This window comes from Pituophis catenifer, unplaced genomic scaffold, assembly GCF_029215685.1.
Source record: "Pituophis catenifer annectens isolate HBS135680 unplaced genomic scaffold, rPitCat1.0.hap2 SCAF_1, whole genome shotgun sequence".
NCBI classification, from domain to species: Eukaryota; Metazoa; Chordata; class Lepidosauria; order Squamata; family Colubridae; genus Pituophis; species Pituophis catenifer.
This window is the reverse complement of record NW_027256881.1, coordinates 128,823,903-128,847,008: the sequence shown is the minus strand read 5'-3', so window position 1 is coordinate 128,847,008 and position 23,106 is coordinate 128,823,903. Positions and strand designations below refer to the sequence as shown.

General features: G+C 42.9%; 1 protein-coding gene across 1 annotated transcript in view; it reads left to right on the top strand.

Annotated features, from left to right (window-relative positions):
* The first annotated feature begins 11,128 nt into the window (after positions 1 to 11,128).
* DLGAP2 (DLG associated protein 2) overlaps positions 11,129 to 23,106 on the top strand; it is a 384,074-nt gene continuing 372,096 nt past the window's right edge. Inside the window, exons 1-2 of the mRNA XM_070954968.1 lie at positions 11,129 to 11,137; positions 18,522 to 18,576. The gene's annotated coding sequence lies outside the window, so the exon portion shown is untranslated. The remainder of the gene's footprint in view (positions 11,138 to 18,521; positions 18,577 to 23,106) is intronic.

Genomic DNA, 23,106 nt, shown 5'->3' with positions numbered 1-23,106 from the left:
GCCTATTATTTAATAATTTTAATTATTTTTAAATTTTGTCTGTCTTTGTGCTTTTAATCAGGCTGTACACCGCCCTGAGTCCTTCGGGAGAAGGGCAGTATAGAAATAAAATTAATAAATTAATTAATAATAGATGAAGATAGGCTGAAATGGCCTTCTGAAATTTCCCAACAAATCTGTGAGCAAAGGAATTGGGTGGGTGACTTTTCCAAATTTCTGCAGAAGAGAAATTCTCCAGCAATTAATCAAGGGCATGATTCCCCCGCTTCCCCTTGTAATAAAAGTAACATAACTACTGCAAAACCCAGTGGGGAAAATCCTGTTATCATGTTTTCCTTGGCATTTATTGGAAGTGGGAGGAGTTGGAGAAATAGCTTTACCATTTACAATCACCCTGATACTTGGTGACTAAACAAACGCAAGGAAAACTTACATTACCCATGAGAATTTATATTCTCCTTTGAAATAGCTCCAAAAGCAAAGTTTTATTGAGAATGCTTAGAAGAAGAAAAAATACAGGAGACTTTCTCTACTGAGCATTACTCCCCTTATCCAAATAAAATACAAATGGGGCCTGATTTCTTTTATGTGCATTTTGTAGGCCTTAGGAACATTTGGGCAACGTTTCAGGGGTTTGTAAGTAGAGCAGGGTCATGGCACCCCTTCCCAAATGCCAGGAAAATAGAAAACTGTCCAGAAGAAATCCAGGATAACCTGAATTTCTTTGTCATTACAAAGAAATTTGCATAGAGGTACCCATGTAACCATTATAAGTTGAGATGGACTGGAAGGAAACTTATTACCCTAATTTTCTGTGGGCTGTCAGCCTTGACAGTTTTGTAATTGTGACTCAGATTAAGACATGTTATAATCACCTATATAGGCAATGATATCCTTCCTTTATCTGATACTGTCCATGTGTTAGAATTTAGTTCCCATAATTTGTAGATACCATGGCCTTTTTCCATGACTTGATCTAGAAGGATTGAAATCTAACATATCTGAGTTTGGGGAAGGCTGGAGCAAACCTTATAAAGACCAATCAATGATGTACAGGGGTGGGCTGCTGGGGGTTCGCAGGGGTTCAGGGGAACCTCTAGCTAAGATTCTGTGCAGTTTGGAGAACCCCCAAATCTCACTCCTGGCTGGCCCTGCCCACCCCACCCCTCCCAGGAGTCCCCACGCATCCTGTGTTGGATGCAAGTAAGTGCAGGGCCCGTTTCCAGCCTCCAGAGGGCCTCCAGAGCCTGGGGAGGCTGTTTTTTGCCTTCCCAGAGGCTCGAGGAAAGCCTCAGGAGCCCGGGGAGGGCAGGAGGCCGACTAGGCCACGCCCATCATGGCCACATCCACCCAACAACCGGGCAGAGAACCCTGTGCTAAAAGTTTTGAAGCCCACCCCTGATGATGTGTCTGATTAAGCTCTAGCTCTGTTACTGGAGATGGAAGACAGTAGGAAAAGTTCCTTAAATTCAGTCAGATAAATGGAAGGATTGATTCAATGGCACTCTTGCTCCAAATCCTAGAAATTGTCCTCAACTATATGTTATTTCTGTACAATTCCTTACAGCATCAAAAATATCTTTTTGTAGCTCAAATTCTGCATGAATAGCACTGTTTTACAGTGCAGAGTTTTCTCCCAGGCTCATTATTCATTTGGAAAGGAGAACATTGCTTCTCAAATAACCTTTCTGCTTCTAGAAGAGATGTCCCTTGATTAATTGTCAGCCAGGTCAGCAACATTTTTGGGGGGGGGGAGTTTTGCTTCGGGGAAGACCTCGTCCTTCCTGTTTGATGGTTTGTTATGACTGTGAGCTGTCTGGGAAATTAGGTAAAGTCTAACACTGGTTTAACAGATGTGTATCATTGATACCTTGGTAATTAATGGTGCTTGACACTTGCTTAAAACAGAAACAGCAATAGCAATAGCATGTAGACTCATACAGGTAGTTCTCAACGTATGACCATAATTGAGCCCAAAATTTCTGTTGCTAAGTGAAACATTTAAGTGAGTTTTGCCCCATTTTATGACTTTTCTTGCCACAATTGTTAAGTGAATCACTGCAGTTATCAAGTTAATAACATGGTTGTTAAATTAATCTCTGGTTTCCCCATTGACTTGGCTTGTCAGAAGGTTACAAAAGGTTATCATGTGACCTTGGGACACTGCAATGTCATAAATATGAGTCAGTTGCCAAGTGTTTGAAGTTTGATCCTGTGACCATGAGGATGCTGCAATGGTCGTTAAGTGTGAAAAAGGATCAGAAGTCACTTTGTTCAGTGCCATTGTATCTTCGAGTGGTCACTAAATGAACTGATGTAAGTTGAGGACTACCTGTATACCACTTCATAGCGCTTTACAGCACTCTCTAAGCAGTTTACAGAGTATGGATATTGCTTAAAAAAATGTGTGTGTTATAAATGTTATTCTCTCCTGAGTTTCCCACCCTCAAGCCTTCAGTAGTGTACCAGTCAGGTACCCTCTGCACTTATATAGCAGTTTTTATTTCTCCTCAAGCTTTCATGGAAGTTTGATCAGTAGAAGATATTGGAAGGGAGAAATGCACTGAAATCTACCTTTTTCTTTGATTCTTGTCAAGCTCACGTCCAGGAGATCTACACGATTTTCTTGGCAGTATTATAGAAATAATTTGCCATTGTAGAAGATTGTGTTTTTTTAAGAAAAAATTCCACATCTAGCCAACTCTGGATGCGATGCAGACTCCCATCCAAGAACTTACCAGACCCTGACCCCGTTTAGCTCTTCAAATTAGTTTAGGTCAATAAGCAGTCGCGGGGGGTGGGGGTGGGAGGGAAAATAGTCATTTTTCCCCACTCTGATGCAAGATGTGAACCAATTAGCATTCTTTTTGTTAGATCAGGCGCAGGAACAGAAGACGTGACCAGCTCGATACATTTAATAACTTTATTGGTTACAAAAGTAGCAAGACAAGACTGCTGGCGCGCTGCCGGAGCTCTCCTTATATATGCTCCCGGCAGACGCACCGCCCCTTGACAGGGATTCAAATCTCCCGCCCGATTGCTAGCAGCCAATCAGGGCGGATGTCCTTATAAGGACATAACACTCCTCCCCCCTTAGTCCGAGCTGTCAATCTCATCCACAAAAGTCACGTAATCACGCAGGTACGTAGGACGCCTCGGCACCCTAGCTGACCTGCGCAGTCTCACTTGTTCTCCGTCTCCGGCCTGGATGGACGGGGCTCTGTCGTCTCCTGGTTCCCTCTCCGGAACCGGGCTTGGTTCGGCTGTCGAGTGAGCGGGGTCACCCCCAGCGCCTCCGGCCGGACCGCAGACCTTGGATGGCTGGTTCTGATGGTCTTCCTCCTGGCCTGTGGATCTATCGCCTTGTCTCGGTGGCTCGGTTCCGACCCGGGAAGAGCGTCTGAGTCTCGGTAAGTCCATCGTTTGCTCCTCCCTGGTCTCCCGGGCGCTGCGGTTCGGTTTCGGTTCGGCCTGGCGTTGGGTGAGGGGTGGTTCTGTTCGGTGCCCTCTGGACTGGCCCGCCGGCTGCTGGTGGTGCTGGCTTGTGTTGTGTTGTTCGACCTCGCAGGGGTGGTGTTGGTCTGCTAGGTCGGGCTGGCGTTTGTCTACCCCGTCAGGTTGGTGGTGGTCGACCTGGCCGGGTTGTCGTTTCGGCACTACCTCTGCGGGGCGGCGGAGGTCTCCCCTGCCGGGGTGGTGCAGGTCTCCCTGGCCGGGTTGTTGTCGGCTTTCCCTTCCCCCTAGTCCCTGGTCTACCGTCTGGTGGTGCCTGGGGCCATCCGGGTCGGGTTGTTGTTTTCTGGCTGCCTCTTGTGATGGGCGGGGGTCCCTCTCGCTGGGGAGTCGTGTGCCACCCTTGCCCATGGGTCGGGGGGTGCCCGTCTTGGATGGGTCCCGGTCTACTCGCCTGGAACTGCAGTCCCCTTGGCTGGGCTGGCGTAGGCTGCCGTCACTGGTGGGGTGCGCCGCTCCTCCTCTGGGCAGGTACCGGTCTACTTGAGGGCTGGGTTGGTGGTTCCTAGCCCCGTTGTGCCCGGTGCCCACCTGGCTGGGTTGGTGTTGCCATCCCCCGTGTGGTTGGCCCCGGTCTACCTCGCTGGACTGCCGTCATGACAGTACCTGGTAGTGTGCTGGGCCGACCTCGTCGGGATGGCGTTGCTCTGCCTCGCAGGGGTGTTGTAGGCCTACCTCGCCGGGGTGTCGTAGGCCTACCTCGTCTGGGTATGGTAGGTCTACCTCGCCGGGGTGTTGGAGGCCTACCTCGTCAGGGTGTTGTAGGCCTCCCTCGTCAGGCTGGTTTTCATGTGCTCCCCCCCACCTTTTTCGGAGTTGGTCGATGTGGCGTCTCGTGAACTGTCCATCTTCCAACTCGACGATGTAGGATTTGGGGCCGGTTGTGCTGGCAATCTTCCCTTTCAGCCATTTGGGAGAGCCGCTGAAATTTAGCGCGAAGATTGAATCTCCGTTGCTGAAGGCGCGAAGCGGGCGGCTGGCAGTTGCGATCACTTCCGGGCTGTATTGGGGGTGCAGCCGGTCCAAGGGTGACCTCAACCTTCTGCCCATCAACAGTTCGGCCGGGCTCTTGTGGGTGGTGGCGTGTGGCGTGATGTGCTGGGTGAGGAGGAAGTTGTCTATGCGCTCTTGCCAGTCCCCCGGGCCCATCTTGGTGAGGGCCTCTTTGGTCAGTCGGACCATGCGTTCGGCTTGACCGTTTCCGGCCGGCCGGTAGGGGGCGGACAGGGCGTGGCGGATGCCCAGTCCTGCCAGGAAGGACTCCATGGCCAGGGATGTGAGCTGGGGGCCGTTGTCCGAAACTAGCACGTCCGGAAGTCCATGTGTGGCAAACAGACGGCGCAGGGCTCGGATCGTCGCTTCTGTTGTGGTAGATGCCATGGATATCACCTCGAGCCACTTGGAGAAGGCATCTACCACGATGAGGAGGTGTCGCCCCTGCATCGGACCCGCGAAGTCGATATGGATCCTCGACCAGGGGTTGCTGGGGGTCTCCCACTTCGCGACTTCGGATTGCGGCGGCGCTGGGCGAACTTCTTGGCACGGGTCACATCTGGAGACCCATTGTTCAATGTCTCTGTCCATGGAGGGCCACCAGACGTAACTCCGTGCCAGGGCCTTCATGCGGACGATGCCCGGATGCCCTTTATGCAGAGTCTCTAGCGTCCGCCGTTGCAGAGCGCTTGGGATCAGCACTCTGTCTCCCCATAGTAGACAGCTCTTTATGGTGGACAGCTCCTTCTGTTTCCTGGCGAAGGGGCTGAACTTCTCCTCTGGCTTTTCCGATGGCCACCCTCTGAGGATCCAGGACTTCACTTGGCGGAGTGTGGGGTCCTTCTGTGTGTGAACGGCCACATCTGCGGATGACACCGGACAGCTGGCGTCGTCATCAATATGGAATAGGTGGAGCGTGGGGGCTGGGTCTTCTACTGGATTTCTCGACGGGCATCTGCTGAGCGCGTCGGCGTTTCCTATGGCTGTGCCTGGCTGGTGCACGAGCCGGTAGGAGTAGCCGGCTAGGAAGATGGCCCATCTCGTCATCCGTGGCGACATGAAGGTCGGGGTGGGTTGGTCGCCTGCGAGGAGTCCCAGGAGCGGCTTGTGGTCGGTGACTATGGTGAAGCGTCTTCCGTAGAGGTATTCGTGGAAGCGCTTCACTCCAGCCACGATGGCCAGGGCTTCTTTGTCCAGCTGACTGTAGTTCCGTTCTGCGCCGGACATGGTCTTTGAGAAGTAGGCGATGGGGGCTTCCGTGCCGTTGGGCAGTTCGTGGCTGAGGACTGCCCCCACCCCATATGGCGACGCATCACAGGTCAGCTTGATGGGCAGCGTCTCACTGTATTGAATGAGGACGCTTTTGGACGTCAATAGTCCCTTGATGGCCCGGAACGCTGCTTCCTCTTCCTGGCCCCACTTCCAGGACGCCGATTTCCCCAGCAGGCGGTGGAGTGGCTCAGCAACTGTGGCTTTCTGCTTTAAGAAAATGGCGTAAAAGTTGAGCAACCCAAGGAAAGCCTGAAGCTCCGTTTTGTTTTTTGGGCTTGGAGCTTCATGGATTGCTTCCACTTTTGATTTGGTGGGGTGGATGCCTGTGCTATCAATGAGGTAGCCCAGGAACTCGACTTCCTGTACTCCTATGATGCACTTATCACGCCTGACCCTCAAGCCCTTGGCCTTGAACCGCTGCAGGACAAGCCTGAGCCTTTCAAGGAGTTGAGCTCTTGAGTCACCGGAGATGAGCACATCGTCGAAGTAAGGCACCACCCCTGGAACGCCTTGGAGAAGGCGTTCCATCATAGATTGGAAGATGCCGGGGGCAGCGCTGACTCCAAATTGGAGGCGGTTACATTTGAATGCCCCCCTGTGCGTGACAATTGTTTGTGCCTCCGCCGTTTTTTCATCCACTGGCAGTTGCTGGTAAGCCTGGGCCAGGTCCAGTTTCGCGAAAATTGATCCAGATCCCAGGGAATGCAGCAGGTGTTGCACCACTGGGACTGGGTATGCGCTCTGTGCCAACGCCTTGTTGATGGTACAACGGTAGTCGGCGCAGATGCGCACAGACCCATCATGCTTCAGTGGGGTCACAATGGGAGTTTCCCATGAAGCATGATCGATCGGTTCCAAGACGCCCTGGGCGATCAGCTTATCCAGCTGTTCATCTACTTTAGGCCGCAGGGCAAACGGAACTCGGCGGGGCTTAAGCCTAATTGGGGTGATTCCCTTGTCCAGATTAAAAGAAATTGGCCTCCCCACAAATTTCCCCAGCTTACCATCGAAGACTTCCTTGAACTCTTCGATGATGGTGTCGAGTTCGTCCCTGTGGATCTCGTGGATACCCTGAATTGAAAGTCCTAGCGGCTTAAACCACTCCACGCCTAACAGGTTCGGTCGGCTGTGCTCCACGATGGTGATGGGCAGCTTTCCGTTGAAGTCGTTGTACTTCACGTGGATGGTGGCTCTGCCCAGGATTTCGACGGGGTTTCCATTGAAGTCCACAAGCCTCGCCTTCGGGGTTTTCAGCTGGGTCTTTTTGTATGAGGGCTTCAGCTGCTGTAGGTGCTGCCAGTCCATGATGGAGTAGGCGGATCCGGAGTCTACCTCCATCTTGCACGGTGACCCCTCTGCCAGCAGCGTCACGTGGAACTTGGTGGTTCCCTCGTCGCTTGTGTGAGCGATGGTGGTCTGGTGCACCGTTCTGTTGCGGGAATATTCCTCCTCCCCGCGCCGGGACTGGTTCGAGGACCGTTTGGATGTCCTCTGGTTGTCCTTGCGATTTTCGCGGAAACGAGGTCTGGGCGGTTCCGGGGCTGGATCTGTTGCTCTGCAGGCCTCGGCGATGTGCCCCCTCTTCAGGCATCGACGGCAGGTCGCGTCCCTCCATTTGCAGGTTGCCCTGGGGTGGTCGCCTCTGCAGCTGCCGCATCGTTCTCCCCGGTCGCCATGCTGTGGGTTTTCCCGCCTGGGGGGGCGGGAAACCTTGTAGACGGCCATTTCCTCATCAGACTCGGATTGCGTGGTTGCCTCGTCTGATGAGGTCAGGCCCGACTTGTGGATCTTATGGATCCCTCTGGCTTTCACCATTGCGGCGGCTGCCTTCTCGGATGTTTCAGCCGCTGTTGCTTCATCGAGGACGTCCTTGAGCGGGATCCTCTTTCGGCTGAGGAACTTTTTCTGCAGACCCACATCTCGCATCCCAAACACAACGCGGTCTCGGATAGCGTTGTCTACGTTATCAAATTCACAGTTGGCAGCGATTTGGCGAAGCGCTGCCACGAATTCTTTGATGGATTCACCTTCCCTCTGGTTTCTTTGCTGGAAGGTGAACCTATTTGCGATGGGGGTGCCCGTAGGTGCATAGTGCTCCTGTAGGACTTCCTGCAGGTCGTTCCAGGACATCTCCTCAATGTCCCTGGGTGCCACGAGGTCAATCGCCATCTCTAGGACGTCCGATCCGCAATGAGCCAGGAAGAGGGCTCTTTTCCTCTCGTCGTCGAGGTTCTGGTAGCCATTACCTCGCAGGAATTGCCGGAATCGGACCATGTATGACCTCCACTTCTCCCGGGATGGGTCGAATGGGTTCAGCGCGGTCATCGGGGCTTGCGGGGTAGCCATTCTGGAAGTCGCTGTGGTGTAGTGACTTCAGCTCTGTGGGCGATCGTGCCTTAAGTCTTTCTCAGGTTCTCTTCTCTAGTCCTTCGTCGCCAGTGTTAGATCAGGCGCAGGAACAGAAGACGTGACCAGCTCGATACATTTAATAACTTTATTGGTTACAAAAGTAGCAAGACAAGACTGCTGGCGCGCTGCCGGAGCTCTCCTTATATATGCTCCCGGCAGACGCACCGCCCCTTGACAGGGATTCAAATCTCCCGCCCGATTGCTAGCAGCCAATCAGGGCGGATGTCCTTATAAGGACATAACACTTTTGATACTTTGCAAGACCTATTAGCCATTCTAGTATGAAGAATGCATCGGGGGACATTTTGATTTAGTACAGCGGGGAAAATTTAACTTTCCACTTGCAGCTGTTTTAGTGACTGCAAGCATTATGTGATGAAGAATTAGTAAATCATTCTGTTTGCAGAGGTATACTCCAGAAAATACATTAGGAGATTATTATTATGACTAGTTAATAAACACATCAGCTCCAATTCTGATCTACAAAATATAATTCAATTGTGTTTTCAATATCAGACTTCCTCAATCTTATACCATCCGGAAAGTTCATTAGGGAAGCTATACTGTATGGGCAGCTATATAATTTTGTTTAATAAATATTTAATAAATTTTAAAAATTAAAAAGGGATAAATCACATCATAATTAGGGGTATAACTGATAGATCTTCATGCCTGCCAATGTTGTTCAATTTGGCCCACTGCTTAGAGGTTGTGAGCATCCGGATGGAGATGAACTGGCTCCATCCTAGAAAGTATAATGGAATGTGTGGTTGACCTTGGGGGATGAGGGGAAAAAATGCTGCTTATGGAATGATCAGACAAGAGAGGGAGGAGCCTGAAGTCACTTAACGGTCAGGGAAAGAAACTTAACAAGAACCTGCCTTAATTGTTCAAGCGGTTAAATGTAGCAATGGGAAGGTTATAGCTTCTAGCTTGCAAGATTCTGTTAATATAGCCTTACAGTAGAATGGATTTAGTTCATCAAGTTATGTTTCTTGTCTGGTTTACCTGGGAAGGCTGACACAAGATATAATGGCTCCGGATATTTGGTCATTTTGGATTTGGTGAGGTATCATCTTGTTGGGGTTGCAGAGTCCTTGATAGAGACAATTTGGGGTCTTTCTGGACTCATGGCTACTAATTGAGGAGCAAATGGCAGCTGCGTGTGGGGGGAACTTTGCATAGATTCATCTTGTGCACCAATTGCATATATTTCTCAGTTGGGATAGCCTACTCGCAATCACTCACGCCCTCATCATTTCTTGGTTGGATTAGTGTAATATTCTCTACATGGGACTGTTCTTGAAGATTATCCAAAGTGTCCAGAATGCAATGGCAGATGAAGTTCTGGGCACTCTACAGTTTGCCCATATTACACCACTGCTCCTTGAGCTGCAGGGACTTCCACCTTTAATGTTCTGAATGGCAAGGGCACAGGCTATTTTTGGTACTGCCTCTCCTTGAAGGCATCTGCTCATTTCCCCAGGTTAGAGAGGATGGGCACATTGCAGATCCCTTCCCTGTTTCTGGTGGGTCCCAGGCAGAATACCTTCTCTGTGAAGATCCCTGCCCTGCTACCCTCAAGATCCAGCAGGCCCCCAATCTCTTGGCTTTCCAGGAAGCCTTGACGAGCTGGATCTCCTCACAAGCATTGGGGTAGGGTGAAATTGGAGCCCAGCAAAATTAAATGATGTGTGGAGAAATGTTTGTCTTTGGGTCACTGGGAATCTTTGTTATGATTTTATGGGTTTGGGGTGTTTTTACTGCTCTTTTGTGAGCTGCCCAGGGTTACAGGTGACCATATAAGTCTTTTGAACAAATAAATATAAGCAAATCAATTCAGGCATGAGTGTAACAAGTCAGCTATAAAAATATACTGACTATTGGCATACATAAAAATCTTACGAGTTTTACTTACGAGATTTACTGTGCCAAGATGCAAAAACATTGATCCAAATATGCACGTTTAAGTATGTGTGACTTATCTTTATATAGTTCTCGCAATATTACTTTTGCAGTTGTCATTGATTTCAGATAATGCTCAATTTTCATATATTTAGATATATGTACACATTAAGAAAGCCTATCTTAAAATATTTGTCTTACATCAGTTAAAAGTTTTAACAGTTTATATTTCAAAACCTTGTTTTTTTATCATGTGTAACAAAAGACATTAATATGTCATTTTTCCCCAAAAAGCATAAATTGGTATTTAATATTACTGTGAACCTTTTCATGCTTTGTTGAGAATCTTTATTGAAACTCTTTTGATTGCAGTGGGCTGGAACAATATTATAATAACAAACATAATCATGCAATACTGTTCTTATATCCCATCACCATCTCCTTCATATTTTAAACATCTCCTCATCTCCCTATCTCCAACCAAGTCTTTTTGGCTGACATGCTATCAATATTTTTGCATCCATATTTAACATTATGGATTGTGGAAAAAGTAGCTTTCATACTTGATATTGATATAGAGCTGGCTAACATTATTTTAAAAGGACATCCCATGACTTTGAAATGTATACCAAGTATAAATATTTAGGTCAACCTATCAACCTATGAGCAGAATTGAAATAAGAATTTTGTTCACTAAGCGATATTGTTATTAAGCGAGTCATCACATTACCAAGCATAATTTTATGACCTCTTTTACAGCAGTCAATAAGTGAATCCCTGTGACCCACAATAGAAGAATAGATGGAGAAAGTGATAGAGCTAACAGAGATGGCAAAATTAACTGTTTTAATGGGGGGGCGGGATCATATCCAGCTTTGATTTTACTTGGGATATCACTTCCGGACTTTGTGCTTGATATAGAAAAAAAATTGACTTTGGATTTTTCCGATTAACTTAGTTTACCGTTATGTCTAGTATTTGTTAAGTTGGTAAAATAAAAAGATGAGGCCGCAATTCTATTTTGTATTGCACTGCATTGAAAAAAGTTATCAATTGCTTTTTTTTCTTTCCTTCTTTTCTCTTTCCCCTTTCTTCCCCTTCCCTACTTCCTTTCTATCTTTATTTTCTTTTTGCTATCTAGGGAAAGGTATGTTATATAACCATTATTAGATTCTGATTCTGTTATTATTTTCTACAAATCTTGGAATAAAATTCAAAAGGTATTGGTTTATTGAAAATTACACACACACACACACACCACAGTAACTGGAGTAATAGTTGCAATTGTTTCATCCTAGGGACCAGCTAACTACGTGGACTTTTCACTTCTATTTCAGAATCTCCACATTGCATTATTCAATAAAGATTTTACTTCAAGTGCACAAAGAGAAATGTGCTTCTTTTTTGCACTTATGAAAGCTTTATATAGATTTGTGTGGGATGTCTTGCGTATGCACTCTAAAGTTCCCTAATTTCCCCCCCAATAGCCTTGCTTTATTTATTTTTTAGTTTTCATTTAATGTGAAGCATAAGCAGTATTAGAACCTTGCATACCAGCCTTAAATATGTCCTGAGCAGTGGATAAATTAGTGGAATGTCTATTCATGAGGGGAAAAAAAATCTTGAAACTTTTTTGAAACGGTTTTTATAAATCATTTGTCAGAGATGTATTTAACTACTGTCTAGATCAGTGTTTTTCAGCCTTGACAATGGCTGGCTGGCTCTTAAGATGTGTGGACTTCAAGCTTCCAGAATTCCCAGCCAGTTTGCTCCAAGTCTCACCATTTTTTCTGTGCATTTTTTACTCTTATCTTTTTGTCACCCTCTGCAGATATCACTTCATTTTCAGAACATCTGGGTAATAAATCTGGAGAGTCCTTTGGAGGACCAGATTAATTAATAAAAGCAATGCATTGCCTTAAAAACCAAATAAGCGATATTTTATATTGTCTTTGTCTTTATATTTGTCTTATATTGAGCAATTCGGCACTAAAGTTATTACATCTTATGCAGATTTTGAATTCCCACTTGCATGTGTTTGTCTTACCTATCCCCTAAATAAAATCCACTTTAAATGTGGATTAGTATACTAATTTGTATAAAAAAATAGTTTTCAGGTATTAATTAGCCTAACCTAGTAAATATTTGCCTCCTCCACCACTAAAGCATTTTACATTCCATGAAACTTCATGATAATCTGCAACTCAAGAAGTTCATAAAATGAATTAGACAGACTCATACTGTATGTGCAAAATTTAGAATAACAAAAAACGGAAAAACCCATAAGAGAAAAAATAGCATACTTTGCTTTACACAGTTCCTTACTGTGTGTCAGGCTCCAAAAACTAAGAAAGATATATAGAATTACTTCTGAGCAGTTTCCTTTATCGTTCCTCATCTATAGGCAGAAATCTTGCCAAGCTAAAGCAGCTATTTGCATCATTGAAGATATACTCAGAGAACTTCTAGGGATGAGCTACTGTGACCTTCTTCCACATAAACTCAGCTGTCTCTTAGTCCTCTGGAATGCAGCCCCTCCCTCCTGGGAATCCAGATGACATTCCACTGCACTGGATTCTCATGTCTGTATATCTGCCCATGGATGTAAGATGCATTAAATACCTGATTTTGAGATTACCTTTAGAGAGATACTGGCAGGCAGCTACAACTGCAATTGTCTGAATGCTTATTTGAACACCATAGAAGTAACTAATACATAGAATTTGCAATACAAACCCAGAGGTTAATATAAATTATTTGAAGAAGGCATACAGTGTTTCCAGTTTATGCCTTTACAGAACTTGGAAATGGGCTGCCATAACTTTATAAAGATTTAAAGATAATCTAGATCAGTGGTCCCCAACCCCCGGTCCGCGGACCGGTGCCGGGCCGTGGAGTACCTGGCACCGGGCCGCGCAGCGGCCGGGGGACATGAACACTGCAGCGCAAAGGCTCCTGGGCCGTGCGCAAAGGCTCCAGGGAAGAGAGCCCCGCGCAGGTACGCATGTGTGGCCCAAAGCCCCCACCCCTGCGCGCGCTCAGCGGGCCACGGTAAAATTATCAAAGGCTGATTGGTCCGCGGCGATAAAAAGGTTGGGGACCACTGATCTAGATGACATCATCTTCCATTTGCACATTCCCATATATTTCTAGCACTTGCCAGAACAAATCTATTAAAGAGGGAAAGATGGAATAGAGCATAGAACATAAAGTAATAGGGCTAGAAGGGACCTTGGAGGTCTTCTAGTCCAACCCTCTGCTCAAGCAGGAGACCCCTATACCATTCAGGACAAATGGCTGTCCAGTCTCTTCTTGAAAACCTCCAGTGTTGCTAAACCACAACTTCTGAAGGCAAGCCATTCCATTGATTAATTGTTCTCACTGTCAGGAAATTTCTCCTGAGTTCTAAATTGGATCTCTCTTAATGACCTTACACCTGTTACTTCTTGTCCTGCCCTAAGGTGTTTGGGAGAATAGTTGCATAATATCATTAGATTCATTGTTCTTCTCCTTTCCACCTTTCCTACTTTTCTGTCTTTTCCAGAGAGCTAGTGTTAGCATACAATAATGTATCTGAAGTAGAATAATTTGAACCTGGTCATTTGTGCCTTGAGTGACAATTCTGGGTTGATTTGTTTGATGATCCATGGGTTTGTTTTCTTGAATGTCCATGGTATTCATAGAAGTCTTTTTCCAACACCAAAGATGTCAATACTCAACAGCTGAAAACCCTGATAAATAAGGGCTGGATAAGCAAAATAGCTCTTCTTATCTTTCTTCAGTACCTTTCTTCAAGGTTACTGTTTGGCTCCTAGGAAAGACAATTGTACTAGGGTTACAGGTACTGCAAAAGCCTCGACATAATTGAATCTCATATGGAGTTGTGTCTTTAGGGCAGGGGTGTCAAACTTGTGTCATCTTTTTTCCCCTTCGCTAAACCAGACGGGTGTGACCAGTGCGTGATACATCTGGCCTGTGAGTTTGACAGCCCTGCTTTTATAATAAAGCAGAAAATTGTAAGACCCAGCCAGTTGAATCCTTGCTCCTTAGTCAATGAATTTTTTTGCCTCTGCATCCCTAATCCAGAGAAGGACCCAGCATACTTTGTAGCTCCAAACTTAAGTAACAATTACTTAGGGGCTAACTAAAGGGTGTAGGAGAGAAGAAAGTAAATGTAGATATTACTTTTAGTAAGAGGGCAACGGGATTTTTCCAGATTTGATAAAAAAATCTGAATTACTGAAGAATTTGGGAAATATGAGTTTCACTTGCGATAAGGGGTGAACAAAATACACACACTATATATATTAATTTTGTGTGTGTGTGCTTTCCTTATCTAGCATTTGATCCTCACTGTTTAAGTATTCATACTGCATCGAAATCAAGTTTATGTGTTCCACCAGACATGTGTCTTGTGTAGAATATGATCTCACAGCCAGTATTCTTTGGCTGACTTTGGGAAACTAAGGCAAACAGATATAGATAAGAACACATGATGAAACCCTGTGTGAGACGATTCTTGAACTACCGGTTTTCTAGCTCACTACTCAGTCTCTTAATTAAGTATATTATGGAAGCTCAGAATGTGGCTGACAACATCTTTTCGTAACTTCTTCTGTGAGACTTACAGAGACTTACTTAAAAGAGATGGATGCCTCTCTAGATAGCCATAAACCTTCCAACATTACACGCATCTCAACTTGGTTGGTTGTGGTATTTGTCTCAATATTGCTTGGTAGTAAGGAAGACAGTATAACAGAATCTTTGGAAATAATTGAGAAATTGAAGAATGAGATTCAGTTGCTTCCAGTTTTTGAAGGAAACAAATGATTGAGCTCTCCATTTATAAGATGAGAAATTGCAGTGAATTTGTAAAAAGAGAACTGTCTATCTTCTTTCCAGAATAAAGTATATCAAATGTTGAAGAAGCATTGATTTTGACAACTATATATCTATATATATGTAGGGTATAGAATCTGTAAACCAGTTAACCTATCAAGCTTTTCTACACAATTCAAGCTTTGGTAGCCTGGCCTTTTTTCAAATTTGGGAAGGGAAACTCACATAAATGATAGAGACAACAAGGATTTAATATGCTGGTGTTAATTTATTAGAATAAATAATGGGATGAGGTTGTGAGGATCAGAACTTAGGTGTGTTGGAAGGGTTCTCCTTAACTCTGTCCATCTCTTACAATCCTGGTGAAAAATTCCTTCTCCAAAAGATCCTATAAGTCTGACAATGGAATTGTTAGGACAACACTTTAAGCTACTTATTAGAGGGATACAAGTATCCTTAATGTATGACCATAATGTAGCCTGCAATTTCTACTATAAGTCATGACAGCCATCAATTGAGGCACCCACATGACCAGTTTGATTTTATAACCTTTTTTGGTGATAGTAATTAAGCAAACATGGCAACTATAAAGTGAATGTTGCAGTCATAAAATGGGTTCTTTTGTTGCTGGAAGCCACCCAAAATGGCTGGAAACTAACAAAAAATTTTTTGGTAAATCATAGTCATATGATTCTGGAATGCTGCAAGTGATTGCAAAAGTGAGTGGCCAAGCACCTAAAATGCGGTCATGTGACTGCAGGTGCACGTGACATGCTGCAGTCGGAATTCCAGAATTGTGTCATAAGAATCTTTGGGGTGGGGGGGTTTCCGTCATGTAATTGAATGGTTGCTAAGCAACCAGTTATTTAACAAGGACTACCTGTAATGACATACCTCCATTATTCAATACACTGTAATCCCAGTCCTGTCTGAAAGACCTCTCAGTGCTGGAATTTTTAAAGTCAAACAAAGAGTTAAGTTTCGATGCTTTTTCAGAAATTAATCCCTCCACTAGTCACTAAAATGGACTTCCAGTATTAAGACATGAGAATGGTATATAGCAGGAAGACAAGCTAAAACAATCCTTGGCATTTGTGCAAATTCTGGACCTCTAAGCTGACATCCAATCACATGATTTTGAAAAACAAAGAGACTACAAGTAATATGACGATGGGGTTTGTAGGATTTTTTTCCCTTCGTGGTATATTACACATTTTTTGCTATATTTTATTGGGGCAATCACCTCATGAGACAAGAACAGAGTCCCCAAATTGTAATCTTAATTGGAAATCTGTGCATCACACTGTTTATTATTGAGAGGATACCATGTTTCTTTGGGACAGTGGTGCATTTGATGTTCCATGCCAAGTGACTGCTTTGATTCTAATATCAGGGGAATTTTCCTGTGGCAATTAATTTGTTAACAGAAGAACACTTTTAAATTTAAAAATCACTTAGCTATGAAATTAGACTCAAATGAAATTCTTGTAAATCTTTTAAAATGTAAATAGCTTTACTACTTATGAATCCATACCTTTGCTCTGCTCAGCATACAAATACAGGATCAACATCATGGCCGCCTTTTCTATAACCTTTCTCAGATTTATGTCCCATCTTTCTTTCAAGAGCTGAAGTTGGTATATACAATATCCCCTCCTCCATTTTTTCCCCATCTACCAACATCTATAAGTAGATTGTAGTAAGACTTTGTTGTTCAAAGCCATCCGGTCAATTTATGTGTCTGAGGATGAATTTGAACCTAGGCCTTCCTTGGTTTTAAAATTTCACTGTTATAATTGAATGTCATTGAAACATGAGAAGTTGTGTAACTTCCTCTCAAACAAAAAGACATAAACAAAGGAAAAAATGTTGGGATTCTCTGTCTTCTTTTTTTTTAATTGCAGGATTTCACTGTAATGTTGGGGTGCCAGCATTAAATTGTATTTTCTTTCCAAGATCTTCTCATTTTGTTAGACTCTTTCCACCAATGGTGAGAGACCAATTCTTTTCAATCACCAGCCCTGGGTTAACCATGTTTTTTTGCCTACCCTATCGCAACTGGTTGCATTTTTGCATAAAATTAGGACAGGCTGTCAAACTCAAGGCCCATGGGTTGGATGTGGCCTGCAGGGCCATCCTCGAAAATGTAAGGGGCTGGCCTGTGTCGCTTCAGCCTGGTCTATCCGCATTTCTTTGGCCTGGTCTACCCATTGCGAAGAGGAAATTTCAGGCCAGTTTGGGGAGTGTCGCCAAGTTGGCCATGCCCATCTAGCTGGCCACGCCCACCCAGCTGCCCACACCCACCCAGTCAGCCACGCCCAGTGAGTGGCATCAAGATGGCCACGCTCACCCAGTCGGCCATGCTTGCCCTGCCCCCTGAGGTCAACCACAGCCCTGATGTGGCCCTCAATGAAATTGAGTTTGACATCCCTGCCCTAAACAAAAGAAGCTGACAGTGTAAGCCTATTCTTCCAGTAGACATTGTTTTTGCCAGTAAATAACTCTGATCATGGTGCAAGTGCTGTCCTGCCACAATGTGTTTATTTATTTTATTTGACGTTGTGCTGCCCAACTTCAAAGTAACCCTGGGAGGCTTTCACAGTACACTCAACAAAATAAAAACAGTGTATTAAAAACATAACAAAAAACAAACTAGAAAAGAAGAAAACCAACAAGATGGCCAGTCTGACAACAGTCCAAACATCCTGCAACCTTCATTAGCCAGCCAAAAGTTCCAGCTACCCTAGCCCAAGGCCTGGGAGAATAGCTAGGGCTTTATGGCCTTCTGGAACACCAGCAGGGTGGGAGCCATCTGGATCCTAGGAGCACCTCATTGCAGAGGGCAGATGCTGCATCAGAGATACATCTTTCCTGGGTTCTAATAGGTGACACTGTTTGACCAGAGGAAACTAGAGTAAAGTAAAGGTAAAGGTTCCCCTTGCACATATGTGCTAGTCGTTCCTGACTCTAGGGGGCGGTGCTCATCTCGGTTTCAAAGCCAAATAGCCAGTCTTGTCCAAAGACGTCTCCGTGGTCATGTGGCCAGCATGACTAAATGCCAAAGGTGCATGGAACGTTGTTACCTTCCCACCAAAGGTGGTCCTTATTTTTTTACTTGCATTTTTTATGTGCTTATGAACTGCTAAATTGGCAGAAGCTGGGACAAGTAACGGGGGCTCACCCCGTTACGCGGCACTAGACATTCAAACCGCTGAACTGCCGACCTTTCTATCGACAAGCTCAGCATCTTAGCCACTGAGCCACCACATCCCTGTTTGACCAGAGGAAACTAGAGTACATCAACCCTATTTTCCATGCAACACCATGAGAAATGGGGATGGGGTGGGGCTCAAATGACCAAAACCTATGCCATGTAAGGTTTTATAAACCATAATGGGCACTCTGTATTGTACCCAAAAGCAAACTGGCAACTAGTGCACCTTGTACAGGAGAGGGAGAGGGGGAGGGGGGAAGAAGGAGAGAGAAAGAGAGAGAGGGACTCATGCCTCTAAAATGGATTTATACTTAAATACATTCTTATCCTGTCTTATAGTAATCAAATATTTTTCTTTTGTGTCTTGTTCTTATAGGTTTTGCCTGGCATTCTGCAGAAACACTGCTGTATTTTACCAGATAGGAATACAGGTAATCACCAAATTTTATTCTGCTCTTTTAATGTCTTCCTTTGTTTTGAGACAAAGAACTCTGAAGGAATTACAAGAATCAGATGATTCTCCAATTGCTCTTCATAAGGAGGATTGGGAAAAAAGCCCTCTGAGAAATGGGTTGTTAATCTTGAATTTAAATTAGCTGTTGTAAGTAGAATAATATATTTACAAATGACATGCCATTTGGGGCTAATTGCTCTTCTAGAAAATGGATTTCCACTCTCAGTATTTGCATATATACATTCATGAAATATATATTTATTTCCAAGCAAACATTTCCAGTTATTGGTTTGCTGAACATCTACAAACTCAAGAGTATATATGGGTTCTTGTAGCTTGATTAAGAATAATTTCCATTTCTCTATATAGAATATGAATTATTTCCTATGGTGGTTGAAGGAGCAGTTAAGGCTTAACTTCAAAGTTACATTTTAAAACTATTAAATTACTAAAGCTGTAGAGAGTTCATAATGTAGTTTGTTTCCAATATTTTATGAAAAAATTGCTGTCGATAAATAGCCAAAGTAAGGTTGCATACAGTATATTTATACTGAAATTTAGATTAATTTGAAAGCAGAATTCTCGAATGCACATTCTGTGCATTTCATGATTCTCAATGAAATGATTGTTCATTTAAAGCTGGAATGTTAAGTTGAAATTAGGTTCCTACTTATGGCTGAGATGCTGCTTCAGTCTTTTAGGCCATGGAAGAGCTAGACTACAGCATGCACAGGCTACCGGAAACGATCCTTGAATCCATCATGTGAATCTTCCAAGGGACTTTAAAGTTTCAAAGACAGGTGATTTTGCTTGTGCTTTTCTTTTCATACGAAATTCCAATTTTTAATGAGTCCTTATAGAGAAACGTTGATGAAGAGACATGATTACCATCAATCTGAAACACGATTGGTACAAAATAAATAAAATATATCAATATTCTACAGCATATATAGCCTTCTACTCACTTGTTATTCAAAAATAACACTAAGCTACTCACTTCTTTTTTTTTTAAAGAACACCTTTAGAATGACTTGCAATAGATTAATACTAGCTAAGGCACAATTAGTTTGCATTTCTCCCCGAGAAGTGCATTTACACATTTCTGACTGGAAAACTGCCTAATAAAATTCAAAAACAAATCTGAAGGATCAGAATTTAGTTCACGGATTAACTCAGGAAGTTTGCATATTGGCTCATGAAAACATACACCTTTTTTTTTAAATTTGATTTATATGCCGCCCTTCTCCGGAGACTCAAGGTGGCTTACAATGCATTAAGCAATAGCCTTCATTCTTTTGTATATTTATACAAAGTCAGCTTATTGCCCCCACAAACTGGGTCCTCATTTTACCTACTTTAGAAAGGATGGAAGGCTGAGTCAACCTTGAGCCTGGTGAGATTTGAACTTACAGTAATTGCAGACAGCTGGTGTTAATCACAATGCTTTTAGTCTGCTGAGCTACCAGGCCCAGATTACTTGCCTTTCCTACACTGGTAGAAGGGACAACTGGGAAGTAATCCTTCTAAATTGTTCCGGTAAAACTCATCTCCATGAACAAATCTAGTTTCTTAACGTGGGAAGTATCCCAACATCATTCTGAAATCAGAGGTGTACCAGAGTCTTTAATACCCATTAAGTCAGCATTTTGTGGTCTGCAGATTTGATGGCTTCAATTTAGCAAAAAAGCTGCCTTACTGAGAAACATTGCTTTTTACTAGCCACTAAGGAAATGAGGGATTAGTTAAAGTGTGTGCCATGACTCGGTAAAATGAGCTTGAATAAAACATACAACAGAAAGTATAACCATTGCAAGCCTCTAAAAGCAGGAAAGTTGCATGCTCTATTGCAAGTGCTTCTAAATTAAGACTTTCTTTGATCTGAATTTCCACATTATTTCCTTATCATTGGTATTTTCATAGGGAAAGTTCTTTTCAATTACCACGTATTAGATAAAAGGCATGGAGAGGGGAGAATCATTTTCCCAAGGCAAATACAGGAGGCTGGTGATTTTTTTAACTTTGCTTTTTTATTCCAGTTTATATTCTGTACTTGTAACTATGTTTTCCCCAAGTGAGTTGTTAAAAGTTAATTTTGTTATTACTGACTGAGTTTTGCTTTGTTTTTTTGTTGCCTAGAATTGACATGATGATTAGGATTGCCAGGTCTGCTTCCAAAAAATAGCGGACAAGCGGGGGCGGGGGGGTGTTATGTAGTAAAAAAATAAAAAAAATTTTTACAATTAAATTATATATTTTCTTACAAACATTTTAACACGCCATTTTAGGTCAGTCGACACAAGCTACTATACATTTTAAAAATGTGAACTGTACATAATTTTATAATATATTTTTATTTTAATCTCATCATTAATTTTTTCGGAGAATCGAGTTCAATGGATATTCGATCTTTGTCTCATTCTAACTTATGAAAAAAAAGACAAAACACGATTCTCCTATCCTTATTCTCTTAGACTGTACAGCTTTAGATTACGTACCATTTCATCATAAAGCTTTTGAATAAAAAAAATGTCCACTATTTTGTGAAAAAAAATAGTGAACATAATGTGAAAAAAGCGGACTGTCAGCTCAAATAGTGGACACCTGGCAACCCTAATTGATGATTGAGGCAGCTTATAAATCAATTAAATAAAGCAGCCCCATTGGTGAGTTTGATTATGGCTGTTGGGTCTTTTTGCTGATCATAAGATGGAATGAACTAACACATGACTTCTGGCACATGATATATGGATTGTGACTGTGTCATTCCATTTTCACTAATTGAGTTTCTCTCTGGTTTTCTAGTTTTAATTTCTTGTCCATTGCAGACAGTCACAGTTCTAAGATAGCTGGCCAAATATACAGCTTTAAATAAATAATAGTTCTGCTTTCTGCCACTGACATGATGGCCTCTTTTGACCAATTTTCAGGAAGTTATTAATGCTAAGTAGATAATTCAACAAGGGTAAAAGTCTTTGAAATGTTGGCACAGCTGATCAGATCCTTAGCAACACTTCACATATTAAAATATTGGATAATAAGTTTATCTCTATACTGTAACAAAATAATACCCTTTGGCCTCCAGTTCTAATGGGAGAGTCAACAAACATTGCATTGAATTTAATATAGATAATTGGATGCTGTGTGTTTTCTTTTCTGTACAGGTTATGCCAGGTTGGAGATGGTTGTGAATTTGCTCAAGTTTCAAATAACTGTTTCAATGTATTGTTAGTTTCAAATAATTGTCTATCTTTTTTGATAATTGGGAACATCATTAAGCAGTTGTAAACATGTTCTTGCTGAAATAATTTTGATTGAATACAGCTATTTATATCTCACTTTTCAAATGAATTCCCAAGATAGAATATCTAGTACAACACCTTAAGGTAACACTATAAATTTATATTTACAAACCCTATTCAGGGCAGGAATACAATGTGAAGCAGCTCCAAGAAATAGGAGTCTATCCTTTAATTGAAAGCATTCAGAGAAGGTGTTTAACACCATACAAGTTATTGGATCTACTATTAAACTATTATTTAAATGTTTTATGTTAGGAAGTTATTCTTTTTAACATTTAATTGGAATCTGAATTTTTATAACTTTTAAAATTTCTTTTTTTCTGTGCTCTTTACCCTGGAAAGATACAGTACAGATCTTGATTTCTTTTTAAAAAAATGTAAATAAATTATTTAACATTAGAAGAAAAGTTATTTAAAATTAAAAAATAAGTTATTATGTATTATTTAAGTTTAAACAAATAACAATAAATGAGCAATAGGAGTGTTTTCATAGCCCCCTCAGTCTTCTCAGAAGTAATGATTCCCAGGCCCCTAACTTCTCCTTGTAGCAATTCCAATCCTCTGATCTTTTTTTTTTATCACTTTTCTCTTAATTTGTTTTAGTTTTTTGAGCCTCTTTTGGGGTATGATGGCCAGAACTAGACCCAGGACACAAGGAAGGTATTTAGCAAAGTAGAATACATTGGAATAATTACTGCTAATGATTTGTTAACTTAAATCTCTTGGTGCAACCATGATTTTCCCCCCATCTTTTTTGCAGACAGTTTCTGAGTCATATTCAGTTGCAGCCAACTACCATCCTAAGGTATTTTTCACAAATACCATAACTTAGCTAGGAATTTCACATTCTAAACCTGTACATTTGATTTTTATTTCCTAGTTGGAGAAACTAAAAATCATTTTAATTAAATTTCATTCTGTTGCTGTCAGGCCATTTTTCTAGCCTAAGAAGAGTATTTCCAGTGTTATTTATTCAAGGCATGTTAGCCCATTCTGTATCATCTGCAGATTTGATAAGCAATTACTCTACTTTTTAATGCTAATCACTAATAAAAAATATAAAGACAGTAAAGAGTATAATTTATAGGCAGTCCTCAACTTATAACAGCAATTGGACCAGAATTCCTATCACTAAGTGAAGCTGTCATAAATCCCTGGAGTCCCAGTTGCCAAATCAGTGGGAAAACTGCAAGTCTCAGCTTGGCAGA